The 24,730-nt window shown below is 42.9% G+C and overlaps 1 protein-coding gene across 2 annotated transcripts in view; it reads left to right on the top strand.

The window, feature by feature from the left end:
• The window catches only part of Stk39 (serine threonine kinase 39), a 265,532-nt gene that overhangs the window by 185,550 nt on the left and 55,252 nt on the right, over window positions 1-24,730 (top strand).

The raw sequence follows: 24,730 nt of genomic DNA, 5'->3' as shown, positions 1-24,730 counted from the left end.
CCCTTAAAGGCTTGAAATGAATGTTTATTACCACAGCATGGGCTGTCCCACTTTAAACTACCACATTGTAAATCACACTTGAGCTCCGAGCCAGGCTGGCCTTTGGCTGCATTAGCCTAACAGCTCCGTGGCAGGGTGGTGGTGTGCTTCCCTTGCAGTGTTTTTTAGCAATGTCCAAGTGAGCCAAGAAGAACCTTTTTTTTTTGTTTGTGAGGGTATTCTACTTCTCTCATGTCTCCTTTCCTGAATAAAGATTAGAAAGAAAACGGGGAACTGTAAACACTGGGACTAAAGCATACCCAATCCCACATTTATTCTTTTTCAGTCTGTACTTGGAGAGGTAAAAAGGAAAATCTTAACTTTTGTCAGTCCTATTTGTAAAGGGTCTCGTTGGCTCTTCCTTCCCCCTTTATTATCCTAGACAGTTATATCGAGGTTGTCTCTTCCTCAGAGACTTGGGTGGGACTGTCTGAGGAGTTCCAGGATAGTGAGCTTCTTCCCTTCAACTGAGGAGGTCAGAGACAATCCTTAAGAGGCAAGTAAGGGTAAGAGGCCTAGAGTGCAATTAGCTTCCATATTGATTCTTCGCCATACCGTGTCACAACTGCACATGCACAGGCATGCTCAAAAGCCACCCCTCCTTTGCACCCTGCCCGTGTTGATGGCTACTTGTTCAAGGAACAAGGAATCACAAATGCCTGCGTTCCCTCCTTGCAAGCACCAGTTGCCATGGGCAGTGTTATGGGATATAAAACTTGGTCTTTAACAAATGTATTACACTTCTGCTTAATGATATAAAGACATAAATATGAGAAATACCAAATAACTAGACAAAGGAATGCATGGTGGATGTTCAGGTAGTACAGCTGAACATAGCATCGTAGTGTATTGAGTGTCAATGTGACCAGGAGGAGTCAGCTAAGGTCTTTCTGCTGTGGTATGAAGGGCTTAAAACAAGGACGTTTCCCCTGCCCCTCAAAGCCAGCTGCTTTTTTGTACACATCCCTGCACGCCTCAGAAGAAAGGAGCCATAGGAAAACAGAGTGGGTGGATAAGGAGGCCCCTTGGGGATCCTGCTTTGGGAGTGGTTGTCAGATGCTCTGTTGTAAAGACTTCCAGCTATGCTCTGCACATCAAAAGGGTAGACATTCTCAGTATGCAGATAGCACAGTTTTGGGACCCACTACATTGTATTTACTAGACTAATTTTCCAAGCGATAAAGTTTTTTATTTATAATTTCTTTTGGTTGGTCATTTCCCTATACAAACAATTACGCACTGCAGAGTTCTTATCTGAAATGCCTCAGACCAGAAGCGTTTTGGATTTCAGAATTGTTTTCTAGATTTTGACGTGTTCATACATACATAAGTGTAGATACATCATGTGATATATCAGGAGCGGGCCCCAGGTCTGAACGCAAAATTCACTTAGGTTTCAGAGATGTGTATGTGTGATTTTATCCAGCGTTTTTTTTTTTTCTTTTTTTTGTTACTGCGCCTGTGTCTTGAGTTGAACCCATCAAACGATGGCAGGTGTGCAGTGTTCGACTCGAGTTGTCACATGAGTGTTGGAGAACTTTTAAGACTTTGAAGTGTTTTGCTCTTAGACGCTCAGATGAGGAGGGCTCAACCCATAGTTCATTATTTCTTTAAACGCGATTCCTTTTCATGCATCCCACAGCACTGCGAGGGTGTCCTTGGTGCCGCAGGCTTTTACTTTTTTCTTTCCCCTATTGTCAGAGTGATTCTTTGCAGTACTTGCTTTGCATATTTACCAGAAAGGAATAACTTTTTTTTATATCATCATCATAATAACTTGGAAGGAGACTCTAAAACAGCTGCTTTCTTTTGGCAGTAGGCCAGTTTGCATCGTCACCTGGTGGGGCTGGAAGATGCGAGGAGGTTGTTGCCCAGCGTCTGGTGGCATGTAGCTCCCTTGGTCTCCTTCCACCCTTCATGACTTCGGATTACAGAGTAGCGTGCACTTCTTTGCACGTGGGATAGACCAGTGTGCACTTCTTTGCACGTGGGATAGACCAGTCTACACCGACTTGCCTTCCTGATAAGTTCTCACGGGCTTTACCAGCTCTTAGTGGGTTTCATAAGCTGGATAATCCCAACCTCGGTTTTCTTCTCTTTATTGGAACCACTGGTCTTTCTTCGATTTCCTCTGTGTCTCAGAGAGCCATCATCATTTGCCTTCTTCGGTGTTAGCATCTTTGTTATAAGCAGCTGGTCATAGCCTAGTATCTTATCATAATTACTTTAAGGACAAGCCAAGCAGGCACTCGGTTGCTCCCCTTAGGCTGGAATGGCATTGTGGCATTCAGTAAATCACCATGCTTAAGGACTTTCGACTTATCACAGTGGCCTTGGACTTCCAGTTGCATACTGAGCGAGAAGGGAAGGACACACATCTAATTTTTCAGTCTTGTTCTCTACTACTGCATTATTAGTGTTGAAACTACACAAAGGTCCATTAAGTCTAAGGTTGCCTTAAGGGGAGGTTATCTCTGATGTTAAACTGACAACATCCTTGATGTACTCAACAGTATTGCAAAGACCTCTCCCCACCCCCCGTCCCTCAGAAGTCAGCAGCTTTTATTTATACATCCTTGCATAACTCAGAAGAGAGGAGCCATATAGAAAACATTTTAACACAGTGCACTGATGACCAAGGACTTTCAAAGAGCATCTCCCCAGAAGGGAACGATCATTTTCTTTATAAAGTGCTGCTCTGTCCTGTCTCTGTCGTGAATGTTTGCTCTCTGCTACCTAAATCCTCATAGTGGGGCTCACATTTATTATTATTATTTTGAAAAAAATAGTTGTGAATGCGGGGACTATTTTATATGAAGACATCCTCTCTCAGGGATTAGTTTACTGCATAATCTGCAGTCCTCTGACAACAAATAAAAATGGAAATTAAAATTTTCTTACCTTAACATATCCATAATAATGCTGTTGGAAGCTCGGGGTCAGAAAGAGCGGGGAGGTAAAAATGTTTAGGGAGAGAATGAGCTAAGCGCATAGCAGATGAGGTCAGCAGCCAGGGCAGGGCCTGCAAAGGGACTGGGATGGTGTGAGTGGAGGCCTGGGTCTCCCAGGCCAGCGGTGGGAAATGCCAATGCCAGGCTGCTGACTTAGTCCCTGCCAGCTCATTGCTTCGAGGAGCACGGCAGGGAGAGTGCACATTGGCATTGCAGTTCTGTTTGAGGATTTAAAGCAGCTTCGACCGAGTTTAATCAAACGGGAAAATAGGTTTAGCTACATGGGGGTGGTGGTGGCAGTTTTTCTTTCCGTATATGCTCAGTTAATTGCATCTGTTGTTGTGGACTGCTTTATTTATTTTCAATTAAAAAATTAGAAGTCATCACTTTCTGTATTAGACTTGCTTCCATTAGTTATTGGTGAGTAGTTTGGCTCTTGTTTTCCCTTCTAACAATGACTAATAAATAGAACTCAGATTAATTAATTCCATTTGTTCCACAAACATTTTGTTTTAGTACTTAAGCATATGTCAAATGCTGGGCCGAGAGTATTTTTTTAAGAAGTAAAGAAAACAAGTTAAATGCTGAAGGAAAGCAGACGGCAGGTTTCTGAGTAGCAGCAGGCTTTCTTATGCCTTCATAGTGGGGTTTCTGGTCACTGGAAGGTGAATGGGGATGGACTGAGGCAGTGAGGACAGCAGGTGAAAAATAGCTCTTACCCACAGAAGGATGACTAAACTTGAAAGCTTAGACTAAAGCAGTAGACACCCTCTAGCATTTACACTTCATTCAGGGTATCCTTTAGGTCAGCTTTTGTTTAGTATAGCAATGCCCAGGCTCCATCCCAAGCCCTCCCTTGAGCTGTGCATGGGCTGGCTAGAAACAGAAACTGGGTAGACTACAGCGTTCCTCTTTGTGTTGAGTATACACCTGGGGAGTATTGCTCTGAGTATGGGCTGCTTTTGAAGGTTATCCCTGGAGAGCTAACTCTCCCACAGATGAATGCTCCTCTCTACTGCCATCCACCGCAAACACGCCCCATGTCACATGACAGGTGCTGATCCAGTGGCCGAGGAGAGAATGGAGTGGTAAAATCAGTCCTGCTTTTGTTTCAAATCTGTGCCGCTCACTCGTTGAAATGGTCAGATATTCATGGAGCATCCACCAGGAGAGGAGGTGGACACTGATTCAAACCAAGAGACCTGAAGGGAGGTTAACGTCAACTCCCCAATAAAAATCATGCATTTAAACCCAGAAGCCGCACAAGCCTTGATCCACAGTCTCCATCGGCTGGAGTTGCTCAGCCGTAATCTCGGTTGGCTTTTTACTCAGTGCTTGCTTTCTTGTCTCTGATTTCTGGACGGCTCGGCCTTCCCCTGGATTCCGTACCTACCTGTAATTGTGTTACATCTTTGCGAACCCCTTGCTTTTCAGTCTAGGGCTTGGCTGCTGTCTTTGACTTTCATCATTGAATTGTCAGAGTTTGGAAGTATCCCACCTGGACCAGTCTCGAAGCCTCCTCCAAAGGCTGCTGGTAGACTTGGAGACGTACGTTACTGAGCTTATAAAATCATGGCTCTTACATGCCACCCACATTTTAGAAACACGCCAGTTACTACAAATGAAGGTGTAAACATTGGAAGAAAACTATTCGAATGGTGGCATTTAAAACTGGTCGAGACATGCTTTTAACTAGAGAGTTTTGCTGTATTCGTCCAAAGCGGCACGTGAATTAGGACTTGGAAGAAGGAGATTGCCACAGCATAGCCTGGGACTATCCAGGAGCTGAAGTTGAGGTAGCGTTGAAGCATGTGTGGGAAGTGAATGACTTGTGTCTAGCTTGCCTTTCTCTAAGGAAGAGATGAGACAACTCCTCATATATAGAATTATAAACTAGTCGGTGCAGGATGAGGCTCACGTGCAAATGAAGCATCTCTCGAGAAGGAAAAGCAAACTGGTTCAGGAAACGATGTGCAGTTAAAATCGCTGTGAAAGCGAAAGCCTGGTCTCCTTAACAGCCAGGAAATTAGAGTTCCTGGTTCTCCTCTCCCAGTACAAGAAACCTGTAAGATTAAAACATTGCACAGAGGCAAGAATTTTCTTGAAACCAAATTCAAGAAGTGTTCATCTCATGATCCTTTCGATGAAGAATCTTGGATAGCAGCACAGAACTTGGCCTCTGGTATTTCTTTTCAGGAGTGAAAAAAAAAGTTCTTAAATAGCATTTTCTTAGATTGAACTTCCTCGGAAGCCAAGGGCTTGTCTTCATTGATTTATAGCATCAGGCTGGCTCTTCGGGGCCCCAACCAGTTTCTTGTCTGTTTTGTTTCCTGCGGTGAGCTCTGAGGAGGCAGCCCTGGGCTTAGACTGGAAGAAGCTCTGTTGACAGGGAAGGGGCCGCAGTTAGTACAGGAGAGGAGACCTGACACCCAGCAAAGGATGCTGTGAGCTACGTGTGGCTTAAGAAGAACCACATCCCACGGGCAATTAGAACAGTTACCATCCTTAATTTATGATTCAGATTTTCATATCACCTGGAGCAAGGGTATCTCTGCGCACACAGTGCAAAGAATGTCGAGATAGATCACGCAACTTTTCAAAAAGGAAAGTCTGAAGTACTTCTCCTTAGTACTCAGTGTACCTGCATCCTACAACACAGATGAGATTTTAGCAGGGAAAATCAAGCTACTTGGAAGAGTAAGCTTGCTGCTCATAGACCTAAGTGTCTCCTTTGGAACTTCGTTGTCTTTTATTCTAAATATATATCCAATAATTTGGTTGCAAGGATGGAAAGGACTGCATTGTTTTGTTCTACCCGTAACAGGCGTCTATCACAGAATGCCTCGCTCTAGAGTTTGAATATGGACAGTGTTGAAGAACACAGTCTGATTCTGGACACGCCGCCTAGTATCTTTACATTCAGGGTCCTCTCACCACACTTTATTCCCACATGGTCGAAGACCAGCGCTGTGTTATTGTTCAGAGCTACCCTCTGAGCCTAGCGTCATTCCTAGTACACGGAATTCCTTAAATACTTTCTGTTAAATACAAATTAGGGGTTGGAGAGATGGACCCACTGGTGAAATGCTTGCCGTTCAAGTGTGAGAACCTGAGTTTGGATCTCCAGAGTCCGTGTAAGAGCCGGGGATGACAGCCCATAGCCATAATCTCCAGCACTGGAGGGACGGAGGACATGGGAAGATGCGTGGAGATCACTGGCCACCCATTGTACCCGATCACGTCGTTCAGTATTTCCCAACCTTTGGGCCTCACCCATCTGGTTCACCTCAGACCACCGGAAAACAGAATTTACATCACAATTCATAAAAGTAGCAAAATTACAGTTAAGAAGTAGCAGTGAAAATAATTTTATGGTGGCCACAACATGAGGAACTGTAGTAAAGGATTGTGCCATTAGGAAGGTTGAGAGCCACTATCTAGCTGTAGGCTCAGTAAGAGACACTGTCTCAAAACAAATGGAGAGGAATCAACCTCTGGTCTCAACGTGGACTCCCTCATGCACTCACACACAAACACAGACACATATTTATGCACAAAAAATATAGATGGCACAGCTTCTCAGTTTCCTGTGTGTATGTGACATGGACACAGCACCAAATTATTTTAAAACCAAGGGAATATTTAGATATATTCAACGAAAAGGGAATTGGAGGACGCTCCTTTGAAGTCCAGTTTGATGGGTGTGTGTGTACGGAGACATGCATTGTCCACACAGTTTCCATTTGCATAAAGCCTAAGGAGCACTGAGCGTAAGGCCCGTGCAGCTTCATTGGTCCACAGTCGTCTGTACTAAGCAGAGAGCTGCCATCACCCCGTTCAGTTCAGCGAGAACTTCTGAAGTGTGTGCTCAACGGCAGAGTGGCCGTGTGTCAGCTGCCAAGAGCACAGAACCCTTAGCAGTTGGCAGGGAAGATGGACATACACAGACGGTTTGGGTCTGCTGAGTGAAGTCCTTGATAATCTGAGGTTTTCGAAAATAGAAACATTTTCTCAGTTGACGAGAAGCTTTATGTTTTTAAACCTTAGCTCAGTTATCATTGTTTTGGATGGTTTTTTTTGAGTTTTCACTAGTCACATGATGAGTCTTTGTAATGCGATTTGATATATCCCCTTTAGACGATACCACCCCCTTTATAAAAGAAATACTTGTCCAGGAGAGGAAGTTCTCAAAGCGTACAAAGCTATGAAGAACATGACCACCTATCAGGCCATCTCTCAGGAATACACATGATCAGCATTTCTATGCATTTTCTGCTTTTCCTTTTACTTTGGGTATCTTTTAAAGTTATTCCAGTTACAGTGCTTAAACAATTTTATGCTTTGCTTTTTATACTTAGGATTATGCCATAACCATTTTTGAACGTTATAAGTTGTTTCTATAAACAGAATTTTAAGAGCTGTATACTAGCATATCTTTAATTCACTGCAATTTATTAGACTCCTCATCACTGAAGATCTAATTTTGTTCCAGAATTTTACATCTTAAACAGTATTCTAAAAGCTGGCTTTATACAGAAAACTGTCAATTTTCTAATTTATGTCACATAAAAAATGCATTAATGTGGAATGGGGTCAAGGCATATAACCTTATTAAATATTTTGAAAACGTGTTGTCAGACGATTCTGTCAAAAGTGGTATCAGTTTATACCCCTGATGGCGGTGGAGGAAGGTCTAGTAGACTGTATCCGCACCAGCATTGTCCGTTCCCCATTATCATTTTGTAATTTTTGCTAATTTAATTTGATAGATTAGCCAGGAATCATTGAATTTTATAGCTTGCATTTCTGCTGAGCCAAGTCTTAAAATCCTCAGGTGGACAGAATTGAGGAGCTCATGAAAAGACCTTTGAGTAGTTAATGAGTTTCCAATCCACTAAAATAATTCACTCCATATATAAAAATAGATATCTCTTTTACAAGTTAAATTCCCTTTAAAAATTGTACACAAGACTGTCCATGCTTGTGAGCAAATTGATGTTTCCATTGTTACTCTCGAAGAATTCATGCCATGTCCCCTGTGTGATTTTATGTAAACAAGGCGAGCCTAAAGCTCCCTCTTGAAATGAGAATGTTTAATATAAAGCAGATAAACAAATTAAATTATTCTTGAGAACTCTGAATTCATCCTTTAGGAATGAAATGTATGGTATCAACTGTTTATCTCAGTCCCCTTACCACCTATCCGAGAAGCGAGAAGCCTCCTTCCTAGGTTGCCCCAACCTCTGCCTTACTTACTCTGCCAGTGATGACTGGAACCTCGCAACAAGGCATCCTTACTGGCTTGGAGAAGACAGAAGTAGGTGTCCAAGAGTAAGTCAAGTAGGTGAATGGCAACCAGCGAGAGATACCCGGGTCACTCTGAAGAACCCTTCTATTAACATCTTTGCTCCTAACCCTGTCTGGTTATGGGACTGATCCATCTTCCTCCCAAGGAGGAAACTCTGTTGGTTCCCAGCTTTTCTCTCATTTCTAGAGCCAGAGTGAAGAAGCATTGAATACATCAAGCTTATCTGATGCCTTATCTATGCTTCCAAAGGTACAAGGGTGCATGCTCTGACTCTAATGGAGTCCTGTAGTATAACCTAATGATGGAGAATTACACAAATGACTGAACTTGGGGAACCTGTGTTGTTCGTCCTCCCTTGTTACATCATCTTCCACTCCAGCCCTCAGTTCCTTTGCCTGGATGTGCTCAGTCTCGGGGGTTGCAGGATTCAAATCGGGGCTGCTCTGGGATGTTTGAGCAGAAAAGGCCGACCTGTCCTCCTCTGTCTCAATGGAGAAAATCTACAAAGTAGCTTTGAAGTTCCTTAGCTATCTTCCCCTCAAGTTAGGAGTTTAGAAGACTGGACTTTTCCTCACTTGAAACATTCATTTTCTGGTTGATACCAGGCACTGTGAAGGTTCAGGATTGGTGCTTGGTTCAAATACTTGCATGACTCTTTAAGAAATGTTTATATTTAAGGAGACCGATTAACACAGGCGCGGCCTTGTATGATGGAGTAGAAATGTTGTTAGCTTCTAATGTCTGAGGTAAGAGCTCAGGACAGAAGGCCATGCTACCTGACACATGTTAGCTTTCTTTCCAGCTCCGAACTCTGGATCAGTCAAAAGCAAGTTGTGCATATTTTCTTTCCTGGTGTGTTCTCTTTGAAGGCCAGAACGTTTCTGTGTGTACGTACCTAAGCTGAACACATGAGTTTCTATCTCCCCCATTTTAACTCACTCATTGTTATGACTGCCATCTTAACTTCCTAGAAACAATTGAACATTTCTACTTCATTAAATGGTTTCTGTTGAAGTTGGAAGAATTGGGTTCAGTATGTGTTTTCGCTTGTTAGGTATTGTGCAAGAAGAAACCAAGGAGCAACTAAGATACTCTTTGCTTTCAAAAACTACGCATTATAGTCTTGTAGACTTAAATAGTAGTTATATTGTTTCTCACTATAATTATTTCTGAAATTGAAAGGGGCATATAAGGGAGAAACATCTTAATTCAGGTAGTTAAATGAGAGTAAATTGCACACTCTATTTTCCGTGGTTTTTGGGATGAATTTGGGATCTCTTGCATGCTTGGTAAGTGCTCTGCTACTTAGTCAGTTCTGCAACCCAGGAGTCGTCCTTTGTGTCACAAGCACCCTTTTCCTATTGTTGAGACTCCTCCACCGTAGAAATCTTTTTTCATTTACTGCCAGTCAAAAACATGAACAACCATTCTGGACATACGGATTTCAAGGCCAGACTTAATCACTGCCCGCTTTGATACCAGCTCCCGTCCTTTCAAACACACAGCTGCTTGGCAGCCAGGCCCACACTCTAGTTCATAAAAAGCCTTTCAGGTCATTAAAAAATGTTTTATTAATGGGCACATCAACAGGATAAAGGAGGTCAGTATGCTAAAGTGCACATAAGAATGAGAATGGCATTTTCCCCCTCTCCCTCTTGGCTCAGCAGGAGCTCCTATTACTGAGCTAAAAAGTTACAGAATGAGCCAGGCACCCGCTGCTCATTTGGTGAGCTGAACGGATTGCTAATGTGAAGGGTACAAAACATGTAACTGTCATCTTTCTACACCCCGTGCTATCACTGATAGCCCGGAGTGATTACTAGTGACAGAACCATAATAGCAGGGATGATGTGCGTCCCAGTTAAAGAGCAGTGTGAGTTGGGAACACTCTCCCTTCAGGCAGGTCTGAGTCCAGAGAGGCTCGGGAGATTGGACAACACAATGTCTGTGACATGCGTGCACCTCTTGTGATGCCCACGAAGAAAGTCAAAAGGACTGCTCACACCATGGACCTGGGTGCTGGTCCTGAATCACTGTGGTCTGAGAATTCAGTTCCCAAAGCTGACAGACAGGAGCCCACACTTGAGCCACGTTTTGGAAATAAACATTTCTAACTTTGATCATGGAACTAGGGTCTTTGATTAGAGCAAATGAAGCCGAGCATTTACATTATGTAACAGAAAGAAGTGCAAGAAAGATTATCAGGAGAGTGACCTGCTTGTCGTGGGTTCATTTTGCACCGTGATCATGGTCCAAGTTCTCAGGTCAGCCCAGTGACAATCTCTGCTGGTTTCAAAAGCTATGCTAGAGACCAGTGCCATTTCCACCTGCAGATAATCCAGTCCTGTTTTATAAAAACTAAAACAAAAAAACAAACAAAAACAAAACAAAATTAAAAAAACCTTGGTTGGGTGAAAAATTTCTTAGTTACATTTCCCATTCCTGTGACAAAATATCTGATGAAAACCCCTTATGGTGGTGTTTTAATTGCTTTTAAAATGCTGTGATGAAGCACTATGACCAAAGCAACTTCCAAAAGAGAGCGTTTAGTCAGGGGCTTGCTTGCTGTTTTAGAGGGTGAGGCCATGACCTTTGTGGGAGGGAGCATGGCAGCAGGCAGGCATGGTGCCTGAGCAGGAGCTGAGAGACCACACCCAGTGACACACCTCCTCCAGGAAGGCCACACCTCCCAATCCTGCCTAAATGGTGCCACCAATTTCAAATTAAGCATTCAAATTGATGAGCCTTTGGAGGCCAGTTTCATTCAAACCGCTATGAGTTTGAACGGGTTATTTGTCTCAGAGTTTGAGGGACTGCAGTTCTTAATGGCAGGAAAGGCATGGTGGCTGGGGCATGAGATGGTTGAAATTCTTTGTGTCCACAGTAAGGAAGCTGGAAGAGCGCCATGGTGTTATCCAGCTCCTATTCAGGGTGGGTCTTCTTCCCTCAGACTCCTAAAAATATTATCACAGACTTATTTAGAGGTGTGTTTCCTAAGTCATTTTCAATCTAGTGGGGTTGATATTGAAGGCTACCCATGGTAGATGAGGAAGACGATGGGGCCAGGACTAGAACTCGGAGGCTGGGTGCTATATTAGTCAACACCTCTATTAGGTGTTGCAGAGTGGGTGTGTGCTCTTGCCCATCCCCCATCTCTAAGCAGACAGTCCATTAACATTATGCTGAGAGCATTGACCGTCCTGACTTCATTGTAGAAAAGAAAATGCTGAACTTGGAAAACCGAGGCAGATTCCATGAGGGACAGATTATTAGAACTTCAGGAACACAGTTTTTGTTCTATTTCAATTCCCCTAAGAACCCCACCAAGGATTTTGAAGAGAGGCTAGGAGAAAGGTGGACGAGATGTTGCCGCAAAGAGGCATGCCTTTATTTCCTGTGCCCCAGTCATGGGACTCTGCATGTGACCGACCATCCTGTAGCTCTTTGCACGAGTGGCCTCGCAACAGAGTCTTAAAAGCACAGATGTGGCATTTCTAAGTTACTGTGCATACCCAGTTATGACCCATCCATAACTGGTATGTCCTGACTTTTTGCCTAGATTGAGCTTACGGTCCCAGCTGTTGGCTTCGGGTTCTGTGCTTGTCAGAAATCTGAGCTGTGCAGCAATTTAAGTGCTTTGGGCACAGAAAGTTTTTGTTGTTGATGTTAATGTTGTTGTTTGTTTCCATTTGGCCACAAACACACCTAGGAATGTTGTCAAGTGTATTTTCATTTTACATAATACCATGCAGCAGGAAATGAGAAATGTTGCACCCATTCAATCAATTTAATTTTAAAAATATGTACTGAGTATTTTAACTAGGTCCCAGGTCCTGCTGCTCACACCGGGGGAGTTGTCACATGACATAAAGGCCACACTGCCCCTGGTCTTAGATCACGTGTATTCATTGCTGATTCCTGATGGTCTTATTATCCCTCCATCTTCCTCATGAACATTCAGCCATTTGCCCTTCTAATCAAATACTTCTCTCGCATTAAATTAAAGTTGACAGTGAATCAATGATTGTCTCATTTTGTCAGAAACCAATAAGGAGGAGATCTGCCATTACATTGACCACTCGTGAAGCGGTCCTCTTGGCTGTGCTGTGGAAACCCCTTCCCTGCCAAGTCCCGGGGCACTAATTTTTAGTGCCTTCTTGAAAGCACGGATAGGAATTTACTATAACTAGGCAAATAGTGTATCCAGCTCTGTGGCGTGAGAACTCTTAGACATTCCATCTGGCCTCTTTTCCCTCGAGTCAGAAGGGCAAGAAATCTAAGCTAATTTTAAAAAAGTGCTAGGGACTAACAGCCTGGATACTCATGGACGCACTGTGAAGGAAGCTGTCGGACATACCTTTACTAGTGGTCCTTATGAAAGGATAAAGCACCAATAGTACTTGGGTCTCGGTCTCATCACACAGCTCAAGATTTTCCAACATGTTTTTTAAAATCATATGTATTATTGCCGTAAAATATGATATTGGCCATTTTTTTTTTGGTCAGGCTGATGAAAAAAATCCCTTTGATTTTTTTTTAAACACATAAGATAATAGTGAATTTATTGGAATAAGAGAGTTAGTGCAGATTTCTTGTTCCTCTGGTTGGCTAAATTCGAAAGAACTTATTATCCATTTCATATGCTCTTGTGGCTTTATTTAAAGTCTCTGGGATACACACATTCTCGTTCTTCTTGTTGTTCCTCTGTGTAGGTGGAGGGTCTCATTATATATTCCAGGCTGCCTTAAACTCATGCCCCTTCTTAGTCTCCCTGCTGCTGGGTTATGTGCCTGGCAACCATGTATGACAGCTCTATTTAAAATCTGTACGTGCAAAATCACCTCTCCTCTGATCTGGATGTAGGAGGTTTGGGAATTCAGCTGAGGACATTGCCCAGGTTTTCATCATGCATGCGCAGCGCCCATTGGAAATTTAGACATTTTCTAACGGATGTTCCTTAGGTTTTGGTTAGCTGTCTATGCAAAAAGTTGACAATGCCCTTGCTCAACAGTCATCTAAACCACACTGCAAATGCATTTGCTTATAAGCACTGCATTGAAATACGTCGACGAGGAAAATCCCCTCCCAGTTTCCTAGAAGTGCACACAGAGTACTGCCTGTTTCCTGAGTTGGTTTCGCCTATGGGAAACACCTGTGGTCAGTACTTAGGCAATCAGGACCACTTCAGATTCCTGTCAGGGACTGTAGCAGCCTTGATAAATATGCTTCTGGAGCCCCAGGAAGAGAGGTCGGGATCGGCTGTCCTTTTCCCTGCATTCTACCAGCTTCCTCTGTGAAGGTAAATCATCAGGAAACAAAGTACCTCGGCTGTATTATTTCAGCTCCTGGCAGAAATGCCATCACTCAAGTAAGATTTAATATCATGCCTGCAGCGTATGGAAGGGAAAATGTGCTTCTTTTGCTCCATACAGTTGAAGACATTTATATGAAACAAAGTTTCTGTCTTTTACAGAACAGAGTTGAAGACATTGTTAGGTGTCCCTTTTGAAAGAGATTCCATACAATTTTTTTTTCTCCTTGCAATTAAAGCCAAGGGAAAGGAATCTACCTTGCATGTTTCATTGTTGGAAAAGAGGTAACTCTACTGTACAGGTCTCCCTTTACCTGCTTTAGCAGCAGGCCAGGCAGGATGACTTCAGTTCTCAACTGGAGCAACCAACATCTTACACAGATCAACATCCCTTTCTTCCCTTTGCCTCATTTCTGCGGTCATAATTAATTATTTAGTTGCTGTTCTGTGGCTGTTCTGCACCACTGTTGGCAGACTCTACCCCTCATCCCTGCCCTCTGCCTCTGTCTAACAACTAAGTGTTCAGTATGCATTTTGTTAACCTTTGAAATGAGTGGCAGTGATTTTATAAGAATTAACTAAAGAATAGACAAAGAAAATGATGCTTACTTATGCTTACCTGAGTTGGTGATGGTTCATGCCTTAAATAAGTAAACTTAAAAAAAATGTTCGTCCTGGAATCCTCCACTGCTGAACCAGTTCCCCTCTCTTCAGGGGACCCCAACAGTCTGCATAATTGCACTTACGTTACACCATGTCTCAGTTCTAAGAAGACAGTCATTAACTTTGCCTTAGAGGTGTCTAGATTTTTGTTACGAAGGACTTAGTGTGTTGGCTTGGAAACATAATGCATTGAAGGGAGGAGCCTCCAACCAAGCAGTGATGACTGATTTGTTTGAATTAAGCAGAATGTGTCCGAAACTATTAGGCACAACAGATGTTGAGAGTGGCTGATCTCTGCTGTCCTCAGCTGACTTCCAGAAGGGCATATTCAGAGCTCCCTACCTAGTACATACCCTAAGTATTTCTTCCTACAGTAAAACCAAGTTACTCTTTGACCAGACTATGGTGTTTGTTCTGCCAGCTGGACAGCAGTCAGCCTCCATGAATCATCCCCCCCCACCCCCGCCATTTATGATCCCAGATAGAAATAAGTTCAGTGCACATATTCATGTGCTGAAAGGACTACTTACCACAGTAAAAATAGAACTTCATAGTCTTGACAGGAAGAAGTATTTACACAATAATCTGCTCTCTTGTGATTTATCATAGCTGGGACATAACTCAATTGATTTTGTGGTGTGTAGGTGAAACGTTATTAAAATTGTATGTATTCTGCTATGAAGTAAACAGGGAAGAGTGTTACCACTGGATGGTAGGTAAACAAGTACTTGTTTTACTTCTCTATGTCCTTACATTGAATCTTTCTGTAACTTTAGAACGTAAGGAAAGCAGAGCTGAGGTTGAAGGTGGGGAGGAAAAAGTGGCTGCACTCTCGCCTGGTGACTCCCAGGACAGTAAAGAACACCACCAGAGGTTCAGTCACCTCGGGATGAAGCATGCTTTCTTAGGGGATCAGTTGTGCAGGTGGCCGTTGCTGTCTCGGCATTGTAAGGCCTATCTGTAGTGTTTACTTATACAGCTCTCATGAGGCCATTAGCCTCGGCAATGCACACAGCCAGCATTGTGGGATCATGATGAACTGTCCATCTACAGACTGAAGACAGTTCGTACTTAAGAGCACAGTCTTTATAAATAAATACATCAAGACACTATTCTGCAAAAACTGTGTGCAGTTTGATAAGGAGTGTGCGTGTAGTGTAGTTATGTTACCTTGTTTGTGTGTATGAGTGTGTGTGCACTCTGTGTATGCATGTAGAGTGTGTATGTGTTGTGTGTGAATGTGTGTGTATAGCATGTATATGTGGTATGTATGTAGAGTGTGTGTGCATATTATGCATATGTATGCAGAGTGGTGTGTGTGTGTAAAATCTACATGTGGTGTGTGTTTATATGTATGTATATATTCAGAGTCTGTATGTGTTGTATGTGTGTGTGTAGAGTGTGTATGTGGTGTCAATGTAGTGTATATGTGATGTATATGTTTGTAGCATGTGCATGTGGTGTCTGTATGTGTGCTGTGTGTGTATGTGATGTGTGAGTAAGTGTATATGTAAGGTATGTGTGTGCATGTATATAGAGTGTTATGTGGCGTGTGTAGTGTATGTACTCGATACTCCATATTTTGTTGTTATTGAATGGACGATTGTGAATATCTGATCTCTTTGATGTTGGCTTATGTGAATCTTTATGGATCAGTGTACACAAAATTTTTGAATACTACTAACCTATATTTTCTAAGTCAAGGTCATATTTATAGATAAAAGGAGGTATAATGCTGAGTTATTTTTACCTGAGGAAATCTCACTAGGTTTTTTTGTTTTGTTTTTGTTTGTTTTTTAAAGACTGTTTTGTGACAAGTTAATGCAAAGGTGAGGTTGGACAGGGATGGTAGGAGACCCAGAGACCATTCTTACATTCCTGGAGCATATGCCTCCTCCTGTGTGGGGACTATATGTATCCGGGGACATCTAAACTCCAGCAGATCTTGGAGACAATGATAAGAGGTCAGCAAGAGTCCTCAACCTTATATCTTTCCCAGTATCTAACTGCCTGTAATAATTCTGCTACAGTGCCTCACTGCCTGTAATAATTCTGCTACAGCATCTCACTGCCTGTAATAATTCTGCTACAGCATCTCACTGCCTGTAATAATTCTGCTACAGCGTCCCACTGCCTGTAATAATTCTGCTACAGCGTCCCACTGCCTGTAATAATTCTGCTACAGTGTCTCACTGCCTGTAATAATTCTGCTACAGTGTCTCACTGCCTGTAATAATTCTGCTACAGCGTCTCACTGCCTGTAATAATTCTGCTACAGCATCTCACTGCCTGTAATAATTCTGCTACAGTGTCTCACTGCCTGTAATAATTCTACTACAGTGTCTCACTGCTTGTAATAGTTCCATTAAAGTGTCTCACTGCCTGTAATAATTCTTAACTGGCTGTGGGGTGCACTTGAGGAAAGAGTCTCCATTAGAGATTGGAGCTCTCAGCAAGCCTTGCCTGCACGTCAAGAACCAACCATGAACAGAGGGCAGTGGTCTAGAAGCCTCAGCTCCCAGGTCTGAGTGCCATTTCTGCATTAATAACTCCCAGCATGGGCCTGACACCTAGTAGGTGATCAATAAGGATTTATGGAGTATTGAGTGAATTAACCAGCTGTGTAATCTTAGGCAAGCCACTTAATCTCTGTGCTTCAGTTGTTTCACTGGAGGAAAGAGGGGAATGGATTAGGTGACCTCTAGGGCCCCTTTGGGTTGTAAAATTATATGATTCTGTGATTGAGCCTCTGCCTGAGAGGAAGATCAATTTGTCAGGTGTTTGAAAGATGAATTGCAGTGAGAGTCAGGTGTGGGAAATGGGCTGTCCTCAGAATTGTCTCGCATTGCTCCTCTTAACGACTTTCTACCACTGCTTGACATATATACATGACATATATACATATATATTTACATACATACACACATATATATGCACACATACATATGTATACTGTGTGTGTTTGTGTTTATGAACTTGTGTTTATTTTGTGTGTGTGGTATACCCACAGTGCACAGATAGAGGTCAAAAAAACAACTTGTAGGAGTTGAGTCTCTCTTTCCACACCGTTGGTTCTGAGCATTGAACTTGTCATCAGACTTGGTGACAGTTGCCTTCACCTGCTAAGCCATCTCACTGGTTCCCTTATAGTGGGTCTTCTTTCTAGTTTTCAGATGCTAGCTGTCATCCCCTGAGATGCTTATAAACTCTTCAAGGACTGGAGTCATGACTTTTGCCCCTGTGTCTGTGTTTGTTGGAATAGATGAGACATAGTGATTCCTCACGGCTATGCCAGGAGTTCTCAAAGCCTTGCCACTGAGTTCCTTTAATCTTGAGGAAAGCATCACTTCCTCCCTACTGCAGAAGCCGAGTGATAGAGTGGATACTGAACATGACCACTAATCACTGCTCTCGGGCTCTGCACGGGCATCCAGGTTCTGAAGGCGCCTGCGAATTGAGTCAAGACTATAGCAGAGAAGCCAAAGCCTAAGAAGAGACATTGGTTCTGAGCAACGTGGGTGGCTGCGTGGGGGCGGCTCTCCTCCAGGTTCTTGCTGCTGGCTTATGTTGTAAGCTCCTTTTTCAGCTTATCCTGATTTTTCATTTCTTATTAACTGCAACTGTCTGCATCCTGGACTACGTCTGCCCACAAGGAGAATACCCTAAACACCCTTCCCTGTCCTTTTCACTACCTGCAATCCTTCAGCTGTGAAACAGGAACCGATAGGTGCGCTGTTTCCTTGTCCATTGTCCATCAAGTCGGTCATTCTAGTTTGTGTGTGGTGGCACTGTGCTGCAGTGATGTGGAGGACTGGATGCCTAGAGTAATCTAAGGGCACAGTACCTGCATATCTGGGTTGTGGGCCTCAGAGCAGAGGTGGAGACGTGTCTTGGCAGGAAGAACGATGCTTTGCATCTGGAATGTACTGAGATTTTGGGGTGTGTTGGCTTGGTGGAAAGATACCATGTAAGCAATTGGGTAATGAATTTACAACTCGGGGGAAGTTGCTGGGATTGCATTATAGATTTGAAATTAATCATTCAGGGAGAGAATAAGAAGAGAATGGAACTTGAGCCACTGAGGGGACAGGAAGTTTGGAATAGAGAAAGAAGGCAGCTAGGGAACACGGGAAGGACAGAGGTGTTGTCTCAGAAGCCTGGGGGGGTGGCTTTTTCTTAAACTTGACTTCATTCATTCATGCACTCATTCATTCAGTAAATATTTGTACACACTTAGGCACTGTGGTGCGTGCCAAAAGAACCCTAAGCACTAAGGAAATAGTTGCCTTTGTGCAAAAGCTAGCACAGACATGTGGCGCCTGGACAGCCAGCAAGGAAGAAGTGGGCTCATCCTTCTCCAACCACCTCCATCTCCTTCACCGGTAATGCAGAGCAGGATGGGAATGATCAGGCATGGGGAGACCAAGCAGGACAGCAGAGGTTTCTTTGAAGGGGCAGGTAGCACTGGGCCTTAGTGCCATGTTGCCCAGGATTTCATGCACTGAGGGGGAGGCAGGAGCTTAAGAGGGGAAGCAGGTGAGCCACGGGTGGGAAGACTGGCGGGAGTTAGGAACGGGAGGCTTGCTACTCTGATGTTATTGCTGCTGTGGCGGCAAAGCATGACAGTAGGTGACTAAAGCAGAAGGTTGTGACAACACTTTTTCAACCACAAATGTGAAGCAGAGAAAACAAACTGCAAGGAGTGAGGTCTATATATTTCTCAAAGCCCACTTCCAGTAATACTCCCAGTAACATTTTGCCACCTCCTAAGGCCTCCACACCCTTCCCAAGACGTGCCGCCATTCAGGGACCTAGTGTTTGATGTTTGGAGTCTATGGGGGACATCCCTCATTCAGACCACCACAGGAGCTTAAGGATAAGGACTTAGAAGTTTGTTCTAAGAATGACCAGAACAACTCTCCTCAATCCCCATCTCCTAACACTGATGTTCTGTGGAATAACTTTCCACACACAAGCTTTACTCAGGCCACAACAGGTAGAAATTACGTCTCCCTTCTCACAGCTGAGAAAACAGGCTGAAGAAATGGTTTGTTGACTTGAATCCAGAAGTTTTTGTCCTCACAGCTCACAGTGAGCTTCCTCCTAGAGTAGAGGAGAAAAGGCCAGCTCTAAAGGAGTTGAAGCCCATGTCTTCGCCTAGGCCATGGAGATAGCCTCACACCACACTGAAGCCTTACCTCGCCCTGCATCGTAAGAAGTAAACTGAATGGAAGATGAACCCCTACTTGATCAGTGCCAAGGTCCCTTTCCTCCCTGAGAAGGGGCACTCTATAGGACTTGTGTGCATAGCTTTCTTTTCCCTTATAATTTTAGGCAAAAGTAAGGAAAAAAAAAACCAGCAGTTTTTACCTATGGACTTTCAGCTGCTTAAAGAGAGGGACATCGGTGTCCCTTTGATTCTTCCAGCCTTACAGCACTTCTCATGGCTCTGCTGACCCCAGAGCAGCTGAATGTCACTGTAGTCATGTATGTGAAACTCCCATGCCAGGTCCCTTTTCCAACGCCTTTTTGCAGGAAATGGCCTTTGAACTTGTACATCTCTTAATAACATCCTGTTCTTGGGGTTTGTAAACCCCCAGACTTCTGTCAGCACTGGCTAAGAGATGTTAGCGTGAAGCTGGAGAATGGTGTGGTCCTGAGCCTGCACTTTGGTTTTGGGACTGTCAGGTAGCCCTAATATGATCCATTAGAAGGCCAGGTGAATACTACATCCTGTGAAATCTCTGTGTAGCTTCCCAGCCTTTCTCCTCCCCAGCCCACTAGGGAGTTACCTGCTTTCCAGTGTGTTCCTTGCTGCCACAACTTGTCTCCTTGGAGTGTTCCCTGTATCACTTGAAGATGAACTGACAGCACAAGGAGAAGAACTTAACACATTCCAGCCTTGACTGTGAACTCGGTTTGGGCCCACAATAAAACCAAACCAGCAAAGCAATAGCACCACCCCCAAAAAATTACACACTAGCCACTGTTGAGCGACAGATACTGAAGGCTTGTAGCTACTTCACATTTTCAAGATCTTATTTTCCTTTGATTAGATTTTGTTGGACTTTCTTTCCCATGATTAATTTTTCCAGTGCTCTCGGCCTGTGAGTCAGTGCATTATTTATGACTTTTTCTTTTAGATTCTTAAAAATAACATCAAAGTCTCAGCATTTCAGAAAACTTTGTGTGCTTCTGCTTCCCGCAGTGTGTGTGTGTGTGTGTGTGTGTGTGTGTGTGTGTTAATATCAACAGATACTGTATCTTATATTCAGCCTTGCTAGTGAGTGTTTGTAGACCTCATTGAACTCTATTCCTAGCATCAACACTGGGAAGCTATGCATCAACAGTTGAAACTGTGGGGTTTGCATGTAACGTCACATTTCGTGTGACTCTGGAAAAGTTGAACAACTACAGTTAATCCAAATTCCTGCCTGTCTGTCGCCAATAAGTGATGAGGACTGGCTATGTCCTTTCCGTGAGAAATTACCTTTCCCCTACTGGCTCAGTCCCTATATCACCTAAGTTCTGTATTATGCCCCCTGCATTATTATTTGAATGTTCTGATAACAGTGCACACAAACTGAATTGCCGGGGACCATGGAAACTGGTACAAGCGAGATGAAGAGGAATTTGGCAGTACCCATCAAATTGCCCGTGTCACCAAGCAGCTGACCGTTAGAAACTCACTCTTAGGCTTATGTTTTTGCAGAATGAGATTGGGACAGGCTTATTCCTTGACTCACTGTTTGTAATAGTGAAAGATTGGAAGCAGTCTCTCCACAGGATAGAAGGAAGTTCAGAAAAGATAGAACAATAGAGGGGGAAACTATGTTGTTATATAGGAAAGGATGTGAGCTTGAATTTAGAAACTTCAAGATGCGTTATTAACTGTAAAGGAAGGCACAGCACGCCGCCACTGGATTTGCAGCTGTATTAAAACGAATGTGAAAGCACGCGATGAGCTGCTATTTAGAAATTTAAGATACATTATTAACTTAAAACTAAAGCATAGAATAGTGGATGTAGTAATCTGCCACTGTGTGAGGGGGAGTGAGTCTAAAATAGGAAGAAGATAACACTAAGCCTAAAGTGCCCATTGTCTGTGGGAGCTGACTAGGTCTTTAAGTAAGGGGAGCACAGGAGAGGTCAGACAGTTGCAGGATGTGCAGTCATATCGTACGATTGCATTTTTCATTCGTAAGAATAAATTTCATGTAAGATGCTTTGCCGTTGGCATTTCTGAGGCGAAGTATGCCTGCACAAGCAGTAAGACGTTTAGCTTTACCAAATTTAATAGCCCTTATTTTAGGATTAAGGAGTTTTGTATAAGAGTCGGCCGCCTGGGCCTAGAAACTATTTCCACTATAGAGCTTCGCAAGGCTATTTTTAGCCTTAAACTAGCCCTCTCATCGACTTCCCCGAAATCCAGAGTACCCTGTGCCATATCAATTAAAGCGAATGTACTTTCAATTAAAGGTGTAAGTATGAGTCTGAAAAGATTAATTCTTTATAAAAGAATGACCTTCAGTAGTTAGATCCAATTAGGCATTTTTCCAAGTATATATCATCTCGATGGGACAAGTCTACTACTTACCATCAATCACAGTGATCTTTTCAAAGGTGGGACTTCGGTTCAGAGTCATAAAGGGCGGCTTGCGGAGGCAAACTCCTCAGTCTGTGGGGATTATGAAGGTTGGTTACTGCTTTTGTGATATTAATATTTAAAAAATTAGGATGTTCGTGAGGATATTCTGGGTGCAGCTCACGCATACACTTCTTTTACCATGGCCTGAGTAGAGCAAACTAATTTAAGCAAGAGCAGTTAGATGAGAGAGGAGCAATGACACCAATTAATATTGAACTAAGTGCCTTTATTTTTTCTCTCCTCGGACCATCCCATTATTAAATAGAATATTAGTACTTCATTTCCTAGTGATCATTTTCCCTTACTAGATTACTTTGGTTTTAATTTATCATTTGTTTATATAGAGCATCCACAACGCAGACTATTAATGAGTTTCTGGGTGATCGTTTTGTAGCAACATGCAGAATCTTGGAAGATGTTGCTTTTCCTTAAACGTGAAATGACTTGAGTATTTCTGTGTATATCGGGCATTTTCAGTAAGAACCGTTTGTCGTCACTCTATGATACATTAAAGTTATAAACAAGGGAGACAGTGAATGTAATTATGTAAAATGAGGAGGGGATAGTGGGCGTTGGGAAGTAGATTAAACACGCGAGATATTTTATATGTCAGTATCTGACTGTTAGAATCAAGTGGAGAAATATAAAGCTACCATTAACAAAGAATCTGAAGATACTCAATCCTCCTACATAATATTTTATATAACATATAAAGTATGTTGAAACAACATATTTTAAATGATCTGTTGATTTCTTTCAATGACTAATACAATATGAAGAGACACACATATCATAACCAGTTGTTATACTCTATTAGGTAATACTTTTCCTTTTTTAAGCCTAGCTTCTCTCAGATTCTTTCCACATTCCTGCCCCACTCAACTTCATATTTGTTCTCTCTCTGTCTCTGTCTCTCTCTCTCTCTCTCTGTCTGTCCCTGTCTGTCTCTGTCTCTGTCTCTGTCTCTCTGTCTCTGTCTCTCTCTCTCTCTCTCTCTCTCTCTCTCTCTCTCTCTCACACACACACACACACACACACACACACACACACACACACACACACAACAAATGAAAATGTAAGGAAACAAAATCAACAACAGAAAAACGACAGAGCAAAAATCTCACATGGTGTCCATTTTGTTTTGGCAACTACTGGTGGGGCCTGCTCTGGCGTGTGGTTGATAGACCCAATACCACTTCAATAGAGAAAACTGATCCCCTCCCCCTTCCCAGCACATATTGATTTCAGATAGCTTCTCTGTAAAGGGTGGGGTGTCCTGTTCACGTCTCCTCCGCCTTCCTGCGGTTTTGCCTCTCTTGAGACTACAGGCCTCACACATGTTGTCACCTTCTCTGTGAATCCACGTTTATCAGTCCTGTCCGGTCTAGAAGACATGTTTCTCTCCAGTTATTCACCACCTCTCACTCAAAAAGATATAACCCATTTGCAGCGCTGGGGTTCTTCCTTGTTGACCTAAGATGTGTAGTTGGGTCATTGCCTCCCCTTTATATGGTGAGTCCACTTACATTCCTTTATATATGTATATCCTGTAGAAGGCTTCTAGTGGGTTTCCACACATCCTTTCCGAAGGCCGCGTGTCAGTTGTTCCTCCCCAAGTTCTCCTTTAACCTTGCCTCCATCTTGTTCCCTGTTTAATCTTCCTATTCTGTTTTGTCCTTTTCTCTTTATAGTACTTACTTCTAGGGGACACTTCTCATACCCTGCGAGTGCTGTTGAAGTGGTTGTTACCTTGTTTAAAAGCGTGTTTAGTACAGACTTACTTTTCACTGTGGACATTTCTGACCTGCAGTTGGATGATTCTGAGGATGTGGAGTCAGAGTGTATGAGGGTGGAAGCCTTTATAATATTAAGAAATCAATTACTTCCTCACTCATTCCTTTATTCACGCATTATTGGTGGATTTTTTTCCCTTATAGAACATGCTGTATTGCAACAAATGAACTATAAATACTCAGCCTTGTGAAACATTCAGCCTGCTCATGAATTTATTTTTTGTGAGGGACAAGTACTTTTAATTTTCCCATTGGAAATCAAAAACAAATCCACACACATATTAGACAAGTGCTCTGTTATAGAGATGAGCCCTCAATCAGAAAGTAATTTATAAAATATTTGAATTAAAATTAGGAAAGTTAATTGGTTTTCTTTCAAGTAAATTGATAAACATTTTTGGTTCTGAATTCTAAAACAATAAACCAGTCCTAAAATGGTTTATAACACTTCACTGTTGTCACCAATTTATTAAGTATATAACATCCATCCATCCATCCATCCATCCATCCATCCATACATACATACATACATACATACATGCAGGGTGAGGATCTGCACTGTTCAGTAGGGAGGGTTCCACACAGTCTTCTTACTGGAAGCTTAACTGTAAGACCTCAGCCCTCAGTGGGTCAGTGGCAAACTCCAGATGGTGAAACCTAAGGGCAGATGCAGAGTTCTAGGTTCAGGTACATCTGGCCTTGAGTTCTTGTCCTCTCCTTTTGCCCCTTGTCCCTTGTGGATCAGTATTAAATGTGGCTTAGCTTCTTCTAGGCAGCGAAAAAGGCTTTCTATAAGCAGATACTGGGTCCTTTCCAGCTTCCTCGCCTCCTTGTACTTAGTGTGGTATGAGCGGATAGCCCAAAAGTATAGGGATGGTTATGGATCAAAGGGTCCAGGAACATAGCAGCATCATCCAGCTTTGCGCATTTTCCAGAGACCAGAGGATATCACACAGGGTTGAGAATTAAACCTGGTGTGTTGGATAGTTCTCGTTTGTCACGCACGGCAGAAAGAGG

This window comes from Rattus norvegicus, chromosome 3 (assembly GCF_021556685.1).
Source record: "Rattus norvegicus strain SHRSP/BbbUtx chromosome 3, alternate assembly SHRSP_T2T, whole genome shotgun sequence".
NCBI lineage: Eukaryota > Metazoa > Chordata > Mammalia > Rodentia > Muridae > Rattus > Rattus norvegicus.
This window is presented reverse-complemented; position numbering and strand designations above follow the sequence as displayed.